This window comes from Schistocerca gregaria, chromosome 6, assembly GCF_023897955.1.
Source record: "Schistocerca gregaria isolate iqSchGreg1 chromosome 6, iqSchGreg1.2, whole genome shotgun sequence".
Classification (NCBI taxonomy): Eukaryota; Metazoa; Arthropoda; class Insecta; order Orthoptera; family Acrididae; genus Schistocerca; species Schistocerca gregaria.
In genome coordinates this window covers 521,202,930-521,215,967 of record NC_064925.1, presented here as the reverse complement: position 1 = coordinate 521,215,967, position 13,038 = coordinate 521,202,930, and the positions used below count along the sequence as shown (strand labels likewise).

General features: G+C 47.2%; 1 protein-coding gene across 1 annotated transcript in view; it reads right to left on the bottom strand.

Annotated features, from left to right (window-relative positions):
• LOC126278002 (medium-chain acyl-CoA ligase ACSF2, mitochondrial-like) overlaps positions 1 to 13,038 on the bottom strand; it is a 272,719-nt gene that overhangs the window by 136,567 nt on the left and 123,114 nt on the right. The window lies entirely within an intron of this gene.

Below are 13,038 nucleotides of genomic sequence, written 5' to 3'. Positions count from 1 at the left end.
AGATATTAATAAACAAAACTGAATTAAATATTTAGAAAGAAGGAAGGTAGAGAATTGAATAGAGAAGAGACAGGTATAATATTGCCCGTCAGCTGGTTGTGGGCGGCGGCCCGGGTCTTGGAGTGACCCTAAAGACGCTGGCCATCACTCATATTGCCTTTAACATCTACCATCCTAAAAACTAACTTAACTAGAAGAGATTAGGGTACGTTAAAGCTAGAAACTAAGAATAAGACCTCCATGTCCAGCCTGCTAAACTATTTACGATATACAATAGAGAGGTAACTGATTTTGCACTTGGCTCAAAGTTGCTAATGAAATGGTTCTTGTGGTAACAGTAATAAAGGTAATGACGCTAACGGTTTGTGTTGAGCCTACAAGGCTCCTAGTAGAGTACATCTGGCGCAAGCACCTCCCGGCCTCTCCGACAACACGACCTGAACGGTGGTTTTCCCAGATCTACCATAGGTATCTGTCGGGTTGGGCTCAAAAGAGAGGAACCACAATTAAGATCCTTCCATCCAGGCCGTGCGCTGCCTCTTAACGGAAGGCGTAGGTCCCTCGAAGAGATACCTAGCTTTAAGCTCTATTAGACATGGAGGTCCTGTTAACTATTTACATATAAGGTGCAATCTGTTATTAGGATTGTGTGTGACTTGTGTACCTCTTGTCCGTTGTTCCTGACTGTTCTTTGAAGTGGACTCGGTTGACACTATGGATCATCCGCGCTGGACGCTTCAATATCTGTGTTGGTGTCCTGGTCTGTATCTGTTTCTTCTTCACCACTCGTGGTGCTAATCATATCTGGACCGACTTGCTGTGTCCCCCTGGGCATCATGATGTTTGTTTGTATTCTATTTGCAAGTATTCTATTTGTCGGATCTTCGAGATTTCGTCAGTTAGTTTGTTGAGTTCAGTACACCTCTCCGAGTCGCGTATTACAGCATGTAGTACCTTCTGTGTGTTCAGGCGATTTATGTGTACCGTGTGTCTTGTGTTCGTGCGTTGTCCGCAGAAGAAGACAGTATGTTCAGGGGAACCTTCTTCCCCGCATATGCATCTATTAGTCTGCTGCAGACTTACGCGGTACAGGTGCGTGGGATAAGGGTCGTGTCCTGTGATGAAATGTACCATACCGCGGCTGGGATCGATATGTTTTAGTTTTAGTCTTTCCCGGATGTCAGGGAAGAAGTTGTATACACGGCGGCCCTTATCGCTGTTGGCCCACTCGCTCTGCCAGGTATCCACTCGCCATGCTCTGAGTTGGCATGTTGTCTCAATCGGTGCATCAGTGATCTGCCGAACCTGGTCTATTCTCCCCATCCTAAGCCAGTACGTTGCTGCGCGGTACCTGATGGTGATATCTACGGGGAAGATTCCCATGACGACACATAGTGCGTCATTTGATGTTGTGTTGAATGCCCCTGTTAGTCGAAGTAGAACACTTCTTTGCCCTCGACGTACAATGGTGCTGTTGGTAGAGAGATTTAATCTCTGGGCCCACGTATTGGCAGCAAAGCATAGTGGTGACTCGAAGAGAGCGCAATGGTATGTTCGTGTGACTGACAGGGGTAGTCTAAATTGTTCCTAATTTAGCCTAGCCAGTTTGTGTAATATCTTTTCTGCTTTGTGTGTGCATATTCGCATGTGTTCGTGGAAGTTCAATCGTTCGTCAATGTGTACTCCTAGATAGCGTGCGACTGATAGTCTTTTTATGTTTGTGTCCCCGATTTTGTCTATTGGTTTCCTGCGCAGGATACCCTTTAGTAATGTAGAAGTTGTTTTGTTTCCTGCTAGCTTTAATTTATTATCTATGCACCATTGGGTTATTGTCCGAAGTGTTCCATTGGCTCTTTCTTCTAGCTGGGCACGGTTGTTTGCTGAAACTACGACGAGTAGATTATCAGCATAAGCGACAACTCCATCTGTCAAGATGTGCTCCTCTAGTAACTGTAGGAGCGGTTCTATAACTATGTCACAGAAGATGGGGTCGCAGATCGACCCTTGTGGATGGCCTTTTGTAATTCGTTTAATCACTTTCTGGTCGTTCATTTGCCAAATGACCGTTCTGTCTCTGCAATAGTCCATGAAACGATTCTACATCTACTCTACATCCGTACTCCGCAAGCCACCTGACGGTGTGTGGCGGAGGGTACCCTGAGTACCTCTATCGGTTCTCCCTTCTATTCCAGTCTCGTATTGTACGTGGAAAGAGGGATTGTCGGTATGCTTCTGTGTGGGCTCTAATCTCTCTGATTTTATCCTCATGGTCTCTTCGCGAGATATACGTAGGAGGGAGCAATATACTGCTTGACTCTTCGGTGAAGGTATGTTCTCGAAACTTCAACAAAAGCCCGTACCGAGCTACTGAGCGTCTCTCCTGCAGAGTCTTCCACTGGAGTTTATCTATCATCTCTGTAACGCTTTCGCAATTACTAAATGATCCTGTAACGAAGCGCGCTGCTCTCCGTTGGATCTTCTCTATCTCTTCTATCAACCCTACCTGGTGCGGATCCCACACTGCTGAGCAGTATTCAAGCATTGGGCGAACAAGCGTACTGTAACCTACTTCCTTTGTTGTCGGATTGCATTTCCTTAGGATTCTTCCAATGAATCTCAGTCTTGGCATCTGCTTTACCGACGATCAACTTTATATGATCATTCCATTTTAAATCACTCCTAATGCGTACTCCCAGATAATTTATGGAATTAACTGCTTCCAGTTGCTGACCTGCTATTTTGTAGCTAAATGATAAGGGACCTATCTTTCTATGTATTCGCATCACATTACACTTCGCTACATTGAGATTCAATTGCCATTCCGTGCACCATGCGTCAATTCGCTGCAGATCCTCCTGCATTTCAGTACAATTTTCCATTGTTGCAACCTCTCGATACACCACAGCATCATCTGCAAAAAGCCTCAGTGAACTTCCGATGTCATCCACCAGGTCATTTATGTATATTGTGAATAGCAACGGTCCTATGACACTCCCCTGCGGCACACCTGAAATCACTCTTACTTCGGAAGACTTCTCTCCATTGAGAATGACGTGCTGCGTTCTGTTATCTAGGAACTCCTCAATCCAATCACACAATTGATCTGATAGTCCGTATGCTCTTACTTTGTTCATTAAACGACTATGGGGAACTGTGTCAAACGCCTTGCGGAAGTCAAGAAACACGGCATCTACCTGTGAACCCGTGTTACACAGACTCTGGTACCTGCAGGTGTCTGAGCCTCTTGAACAAGGCCGGCCACCAGAAGTTGTCGAAGGCACCTGAGATGTCTATCATAATTGCATGTGTGTATTTGGAGGGTGTGTCGTGTACTATTTGGAGTGCTCTGTTAATTGCGTCGTCTATAGATTTCCCTTCCCTGAAGCCGTATTGGTGTGATGTCAGTCCCTGTAGTGTTCGGTGTGCTTGTAGTCTTTTGCAGAGTAGTTTTTCTTGTACTTTACCGAGTGTATTGATAAGGCAAATTGGTCTGTATGACTTGGGGTCTGATGGGTCTTTGTCTGGAGCCTTTTTGATGATAACAGCCTTCGAGGTCTTCCACACTGCAGGCACACGGCCCAGCCTTAATGCATCGTTTAACAACGTTGTAAGAAACGGGATGATCTGCGGTGCAATTTGTTTCAGTACCTCAGAGTGGATACCATCCGGTCCAGGCGCCTTTTTGTTTTTGAGTTCTGAGATCGATGTCGCCACTTCTTCCTTCGCAAATGGACAGGTGACGGTTGGTGTGGTGTATACTTCGTCTACTTCGCGTCTCAGTGCTCCATATTGTGGTGTGTCTGTGTTTGCGATGTCGTCAGGCAGGAGTTTGCTCAGCAGGAACTCCGCTGTGCGCCTCCAGCCCTTAGTCATCCCACCATCCTCCTGTCGCAGCGTTCCCTGAACCAGTGGGCTTTTAATTTTCTCTGTCACGATTTTGTATGGTTCCCCCCAAAATGTTTAGTTGTGTTTGTGCTGCTACATGGTTATTCCAATGGTCTTTCCTGGTCTTATTCAGCTCACGTTTGTATTTGTCCTTGGCAAGCCGGTAGTCGTGTGGTCGTAATTCTCTTTCTCTATCTGAAATTGCTCGTTGGTAAAGTTTAAGTTTACGTTTTGAGTCTTGTTTGAGTCGTGTTAATTGTGTAGTCCAGGAAATGTTTTAGTGTTTTGTCAGTCTTTGTGTGGGTATGCAGGTGTTCTGTGTGTTTGATGATATCTGTCAGCATGTGTGCTCTGTAATCAACACCGCCGGTGATGTCTTGCGGTGTGTGCTCATGTATTTTTAGTCTGACCCTGCCCCAGTCTGTTTTGTCAAATAATAGTCTTTTTGGTTGTGTTTCTGTGTTGACGTTTGGTGTACCACTTAAGGTTAGTGTGATGATGTTGTGGCCGCTAGCAGTGATCTAGTCATGTACGGTCCAGGCTCGTACGTGGTTGATGGCGGCATTATTAACGAGGGTGATGTCTATGTTTGATGAATGACCGCTGTGCCCGATGTGAGTCGGGTGATGTCCTTCCTTGTTGAGTACATGTAGTCTGTTTTCCTGGATAATGTCATTTATTATTCTACCTCTGTCGTCAGTTCTGTCTGAATGCCACAAGGTTGATCTGGCATTTATGCCTGCACAGACGAGAAGTTTCTTGTTGCCAGCGTATTGCGCAACATCTCTGATGAGGTCTGCGTATGGTTTGATGCAATGACAGAATTGGGCGTACAGCGACGCATTGATCCAAGTATCCCCCTTGTGTGTGACTTCAACTGTAACTAGGTGCTCGGAACAGAGTTCTGTAATTTTGACTGGATGTATTTCTTTGTTTAAGATTATGACAAATGTCTTACAGCCTGTCCCCCCCGCAACTGTCACCTCACTTTGAGTAAAGTTGGGGATATGCCCTTGTCTGGTGTAGGACTCCTGCATGCACAAGATGTCACTTTTCAGTTCACGTAGGACCAGTGGGAGCTCCGAATATATAAGTTTACTCCGCATAGCATTAAGCTATGCTATTAGCAGTTTGGGTGTTTAACGGTGGCGTAGCACTTGCTGCCAGTTTGACTGTAATCGAAGTATGTTCTCCCACGAGCCCTTGCGTGATCCTTATAAAGCTTACGCACTACTGAATCCAACTTAAACTTATGCTAAGGTCAACACACACACCTCTGCCCGAGGGAGGACTCGAACCGCCGACGGGGGAGCCGCGAGAACCGTGACAACACGCCGCAGATCGCACGGCCAACCCGCGCGTCTACAGGTGAATACCGGGGACCTGTTCAGCAGTATGTAGGAGGCATGTTCAGTAAGCAAGTGCACTGTGAACACCACGGGATGTGTGTGTTTTTGTTTTTGTTTTCTGAGTGTTGGCAACTCTGAATGGCAGGGAGAAATCCCCTGGCCAGAATGAGCATTGCAGGAACACAGTAGGATGTAAGCTCCCATTGTAGTGTCCAGTTGGGTGCAAGGTATCGGCAATAAATCCCTCCAAGTGTGCTGTGATCCGCTTCCCACTCTCGGAAGGAATAACACCTCCCTAATTTTTTTCGCGAATCAAAACAGTTTATGGCCATGATATTATCAACAGAACGAGTGTTTAAGTTGGTTCAAATGGCTCTGAGCGCTATGGGACTTAAGTTATGAGGTCATCAGTCCCCTAGAACTTAGAACTACTTAAAGCTAACTAACCTAAGGACACCACAGTCATCCATGCCCGAGGCAGGATTCGAACCTGCGACCGTAGCGGTCGCGTGGTTCCAGACTGTAGCGCCTAGAACCGCTCGGCCACTCCGGCCGGCGAGTGTTTATGTAGTGTAGGGAATTTAGTGGAGGTAGAGCAAATAACATGACTACCAGAGTAGTGGAAGAAATTCAGTTTCGATTGGTGGGTTGGTGCAAAAAATCGAGAAAACTGTTCTTGAAGACCACTCATTGACAATGGGTAAAATACCTGCAATATGTCCAGAACTCTCCTACACGAGACACTCGCAGAAACTGTGGGATACAGGATACTGTGTTCAAGATAAGTCCCGAAACACCTGACAAAGCAGCGCAAGAAAAACTGGGGCAACAGGGCCCGCGAGTTTCTCGAGCGACTTGAATTGGAAGGTAAGGGTTTTCTGATCTCTACTGTGTACACTAAACGTGAGCGGCTTATTACGTGCCTGAGATGTCGATGTCGATGGCCTTTCCTCCGAATTAGATTCACCCTCGTCCGTATGGCCTAGTTCAAATTATAGGCACCATTTCACTATGGCTGAATGTGACGCTCATTTGCCCCATACACAGCCAGAATCTCACGGTGAATCCGTGTGCAATTTCAGTGCTTCACCGAGAAGAATCGTACTGCCGTGCGTACTTCAACTTTGAGACCAAGTGAGGTGGCACAGTGGTTAGCATACTGGACACGCATTCAGAAGGACAGTGATTCATATCTGCTTCCGGCCATCCAAAATTATCTTTTCCATTATCTCCCTGAATCAGTCTAGGTGAATACGAGAACGGTTCTTTTGAAGGCACATTGCCGTTTCTTTTTTGTTGTTGTTGTTGTCCAACCTTCCCTTAATCCCAGCTTGCGCTCCTCTCTAATGTCGTTGTCGACAGGTCGTTGAACCCTAATCTTCTCTCCTCTTTCAGCTTTGTAGTACGTTTGCAGTTACCACACCATTTCAATCCCACACTGTGATGAACCTGTTAACTATACCACAGTGGCATTGTGTCGAAATGGAACTCAGAACATATACTCTCTTCTGACAATCTACCACTCTTGTGGCAAAACAGGCTTACTATTGGATGACATTTGTAACTTACTGTATGACATGAAGGAAAAGTCTAACATTATTGTATGTCATTAATTTAATCACTAACAGACGTTACCTACATAGCTTTTTACACCATTATCTTAGCTAAGTAATCATCATTACTCAGGACATTATTTTCATCGCAGCTGAGTCTTATTAGACCACTTCACAAAGCAAGCATACACCGCTGTTTACAAACAATGCGGCTCTCTATCACAGAATAGAAACAAAATTTTGGACTGTGACCGACTCCGGTCGTGTATAAACTGAAACTGACCAACAGGGTGATCTTACTCTCGTTATCACTAAGTCGGAAGAGTAAGGTAACCACTTTTCCAGGTTTTTACTAGTGCCTGAAATACTGGCAAGCAGATCTTACAGTTGGCTGTCCTTGCAGGCGCTGACAGTCTCAAAATTTATTAGGGAGTATTACAGCTCAGGATGAAAAGTAAAATGTGTTGTATTATAAACTTACGAAGTTCAGATTTTTGGATAGAACAAAATCTCCTGATATGCTCCATAGAACTATAGCACACAGTAAAACGTCATGATACATTGGGTTGGAAAGTGTAGGAACACTATTGTCTACATACACTCCTGGAAATGGAAAAAAGAACACATTGACACCGGTGTGTCAGACCCACAATACTTGCTCCGGACACTGCGAGAGGGCTGTACAAGCAATGATCACACGCGCGGCACAGCGGACACACCAGGAACCGCGGTGTTGGCCGTCGAATGGCGCTAGCTGCGCAGCGTTTGTGCACCGCCGCCGTCACTGTCAGCCAGTTTGCCGTGGCATACGGAGCTCCATCGCAGTCTTTAACACTGGTAGCATGCCGCGACAGCGTGGACGTGAACCGTATGTGCAGTTGACGGACTTGGAGCGAGGGCGTATAGTGGGCATGCGGGAGGCCGGGTGGACGTACCGCCGAATTGCTCAACACGTGGGGCGTGAGGTCTCCACAGTACATCGATGTTGTCGCCAGTGGTCGGCGGAAGATGCACGTGCCCGTCGACCTCGGACCGGACCGCAGCGACGCACGGATGCACGCCAAGACCGTAGGATCCTACGCAGTGCCGTAGGGGACCGCACCGCCACTTCCCAGCAAATTAGGGACACTGTTGCTCCTGGGGTATCGGCGAGGACCATTCGCAACCGTCTCCATGAAGCTGGGCTACGGTCCCACACACCGTTAGGCCGTCTTCCGCTCACGCCCCAACATCGTGCAGCCCGCCTCCAGTGGTGTCGCGACAGGCGTGAATGGAGGGACGAATGGAGACGTGTCGTCTTCAGCGATGAGGGTCGCTTCTGCCTTGGTGCCAATGATGGTCGTATGCGTGTTTGGCGCCGTGCAGGGGAGCGCCACAATCAGTACTGCATACGACCGAGGCACACAAGGCCAACACCCGGCATCATGGTGTGGGGAGCGATCTCCTACACTGGCCGTACACCTCTGGTGATCGTCGAGGGGACACTGAATAGTGCACGGTACATCCAAACCGTCATCGAACCCATCGTTCTACCATTCCTAGACCGGCAAGGGAACTTGCTGTTCCAACAGGACAATGCACGTCCGCATGTATCCCGTGCCACCCAACGTGCTCTAGAAGGTGTAAGTCAACTACCCTGGCCAGCAAGATCTCCGCATCTGTCCCCCATTGAGCATGTTTGGGACTGGATGAAGCGTCGTCTCACGCGGTCTGCACGTCCAGCACGAACGCTGGTCCAACTGAGGCGCCAGGTGGAAATGGCATGGCAAGCCGTTCCACAGGACTAAATCCAGCATCTCTACGATCGTCTCCATGGGAGAAAAGCAGCCTGCAATGCTGCGAAAGGTGGATATACACTGTACTGGTGCCGACATTGTGCATGCTCTGTTGCCTGTGTCTATGTGCCTGTGGTTCTGTCAGTGTGATCATGTGATGTATCTGACCCCAGGAATGTGTCAATAAAGTTTCCCCTTCATGGGACAATGAATTCACAGTGTTCGTATTTCAATTTCCAGGAGTGTATAAAACACATACATGAATTGCCTGTGTGATAATACTCACTTTTATTACACACAGAAAAAAATCACGATGCTAACACATGAGAAAACTAACAACAAAAGGAAGGGCAAAAGCTATTAAAAGTGAAAGGAACAGTCCACAACCCAGGGTGTGGTGCCATGGGCCAATACCTTTCAGCCAAAGAAGGTTACCGCAGGTTCACTGACAACACACTTGTCCTCACTAAGCATAATTCCATAGTCAGTCAGCCTCTATTACACTGCCCATATGTGATGTTCATATAACTCATCATTTTTAGAAAATACAAGTATGTCATCAAAGTAAGTCAGGAAAATGAAGTCCCCTTACAACCCCATCCAAAAAATGTTGGCACATCTGTGCCATGTTTGTAAATGAAAAAGCATCAATTAGTTGGTTATGTCACTCCCAATAGGCCCCATCCACCTAAAGAGCAGAGCATTGGGCATACAGGTGAATTCAAACTTGATAGTATGTGCAGCTAGTGTATGCATTGGCTGGGTGTGATGTACACATAACTCCTAGGTGACACAGCTGATTCTGGGAATGCAGGCCATATTTGCAGCATTCGTACGAGAAAGCAGAGGAGTGTGAGGAATTGGTTCCCTTATGTCAGAGTGGCACCTTCGCAAGTTGGCGGGGGCATTCAGGGGAGACTTTGGTGCACTTGCCATGTTGGACAATAGCCCTCGTGAGTTCCCCTTGCCCTAGAACCAGGAAAGATCTGGATTATGGACATTGTAGTGCTGGGCAGACGATGTCTGTGTGAAGCATGAGGTGAGGGAAGTCTGCTATCACCTTGTGCATGGAAACCGTCTTAGATCCATGGAGCAACACTGGAGGATGACGTACCCATGCCACGTGGCCCCTCAATTTTGTTACCAGGTGGAGAAGCTGTGACTAATCCAGCAGTGGTGATTGGATGAGGAAATCTGCTAGGACGTGCAGAGCTTTGCTGTAGAGCACCTCTGCTGACGAGGAACTCAGGTCTGTTTCGAAGGCCTTCCGTAGTTCTAGCAGAACCAGGGGCAGTACTGGAGTCTAAGCATCATTTTGGCTCATTATGGTGGCTTTTAAAGCGCAGCGCCATCTCTGAACAATGCTGCTGCTTGCCAGGCGGTAGCTTGCGGTATGATGGCGATGGAAACTGTACAATTTTGATAGTTCGTTGAAAAGGTTGCACTCAAATTGCTGCCTTTGGTCTGTAGTGACGCGCAGAGGGTAACTGAAAGATGCCAACCAGGTCTCAATGAACGTCCTAGTGGTCATCTCAGCAGATATGTCCTTGATGGGAGCACCCTCTGCCCACCGTGTGCATCTGGTCACAGCCGTGAGTGTGGATCTGTAACTTTCAGATGGGGGAAGAGGGCCAACTAGGTCAATGTGAACAATCCAGAACCTGATCACTGACGCTGGAAAACGTCCCACATGTGCGTGCACATGATGTCTGAGCTCGCTGCATTGGCGCTGTAAGCATGCACTAGCCCAGGCACATGCATCTGTGCTCACTGAAAGCCACACGAATCAATCAGTCATTTGACTGCGACATTGACCCCGGAATACACCATGTTGTGGATTCTGTCAAAAGCTTTCTATCGAAACTAAAGCATGATGTAGGAAACTGCAAATTTGTGGTAAGGTTTGTTGGGACCAAACTGCTGAGATCATCGGTCCCTAAGCTTACACACTACTTAATCTAACTCACACTAACTTACGCTAAGGACGACACACACACCCATGCCCGAGAGAGAACTCGAACCTCCGACGAGGGAGCGGCGCGGACCGTGACAAGGTGCCCAAGACCACGCGGCTACCCCGCGAGGCCATGATGTAGGGTCTCTGGTTGTTTCTAGATACATCACACAAAAAAACTGCCGTACGACAAGGTGCAAACAACAGTTGCAGGCATAGTCTGGTGGGGGAGTCATTCAGTAATCGTTGAAGTTCTTGATCTGAAGAATGCGCAGTGGTAAGTTCATTGTAGTTCAAAGCAGGCATTAGGCTGTTGCTATGCCAAAAGTACGTAGCTGCAATACCGTAGGCGCCACGAATGTGACAGACATCCATTGTACACTACTGGCCATTAAAAGTGCTACACCACGAAAGTGACGTGCTACAGATGCGAAATTTAACCGACACGAAGAAGATGGTGTGATATGCAAGTGATTAGCTTTACAGAGCATTCGCACAAGGTTAACGCCGGTGGCAATATCTGCAACGTGCTGACATGCGGAAAGTTTCCAACCGATTTCTCGTACACAAACAGCAGTTGACCGGCGTTGCCTGGTGAAACGTTGTTGTGATGACTCGTGTAAGGAGGAGAAATGTGTACCATCACGTTTCCGACTTTGATAAAGGTCGGATTGTAGACTATCGTGATTGCGCTTTATCGTATCTTGTCATTGCTGCTCTCGTTGGTCGAGATCCAATGACTGTTAGCAGAATATGGAATCGGTGGGTTCAGGAGCGTAATACGGAACGCCATGCTCGATCCCAACGGCCTCGTATCGCTAGCAGTCCAGATGACAGGCATCGTATCCGCTTGGCTGTAACGGATCGTGCAGCCACGTCTAGATCCCTGAGATGGGGACGTTTGCAAGACAACAACCATCTGCACGATCAGTTCGATGACGGTTGCAGCAGCATCGACTATCAGCTCAGAGACCATGGCTGCGATTACCCTTGGCTCTGCATCACAGACAGTAGTGCCTGCTATGGTGTACTCAACGACGAACCTGGGTGCACGAATGGCAAAACGTCATTTTTTTGGATGAATCCAGGTTCTGTTTACAGCATCATGATGGTCGCATCCGTGTTTGGCGACATCACGGGAAACGCACATTGGAAGCGTCTATTCGTCATCGCCATACTGGTGTATCACCCGGCGTGATGGTATGGGGTGCCATTGGTTACACGTCTCGGTCACCTCTTGTTCGCAATGACGGCACTTTGAACAGTGGACGCTACATTTCAGATGTTTTACGACCCGTGGCTCTACCCTTCATTCGTTCCCTGCGAAACCCTACATTTCAGCAAGATAATGCACGACCGCATGTTGCAGGTACTGTATGGGTCTTTCTGGATACAGAAAATGTTCGACTGCTGCCCTGGCCAGCACATTCTCCAGATCTCTCACCAATTGAAAACGTCTGGTCAATGGTGGCCGAGCAACTGGCTCGTCACAATACGCCAGTCACTAGTGTTGATGAACTGTGGTATCGTGTTGAAGCTGCATGAGCAGCTGTACCTGTACACGCCATCGAAGCTCTGTTTGAGTCAATGCCCAGGCGTATCAAGGTCGTTATTACGGCCAGGGGTGGTTGTTCTGGGTACTGATTTCTCAGTATCTATGCGCCCAAATTGCGTGAAAATGTAATCACATGTCAGTTCTAGTATAATATATTTGTCCAATGAATACCCGTTTATTATTTGCATTTCTCCTCGGTGTAGCAATGGGTTTGTGGTCAGTGTAACTGTAACAGACCAGGCCTCGACAAGAGGATGGAAATGTAGAATGCTCTCATAGGTCACTAAGAGCTCCCCGTCGTAAGTGCTCCAGGATGCTGTGCGTGTTCCAGCTATCGGGAAAAGAAACTCAGAGGTTGCCAATATCTGTTAATTTTTTGGTGTACTACTGCGCGGAGTGTATTGGTTGGTGTCAACAACCAAAACTAAGTGCACCTCAGGAATGGGGTGATTGAGTATAACAGCAATGGTGAGGTTTTCTTGCAAGTCCTTCAACACAGCAGTCATTGTGTCCACAGGAGAGGGCGCTTGTCTATTGTGCTGTGACCTGCCACTGTGTTTGTGAGAGGTATTTGTGTTGCAATGGTTCCTGGGCAGGAAGGACACTAAAATATATAACTTCCCAGGTAAGGGTGTGATCATGTGCGCTGATACTTTATAGCTAAGGAAGGTTACCAAGGTTTACAGATGATGTACTTGTCCTCAGTGAGTGTAATTCCATTATCAGTTAGAAGATAATAATATGCCATCAAGGTAAGTGAAGCAAAATGAAAGGCCACTTGGAAGGCATCCAAAAATGTTGCCACATCTGGGGCGCGTTTTAAACCCCAAAAAGCATACTCAAAAACTTATACAATTCAAACAGGCATTATCACTGTAATTTTAGGCATGTTATTGGTTATATTTCACAACTTTTAAGCAATGTAACATATTAAAAATTGATACCTCCCACCCCAGAACACATGTGA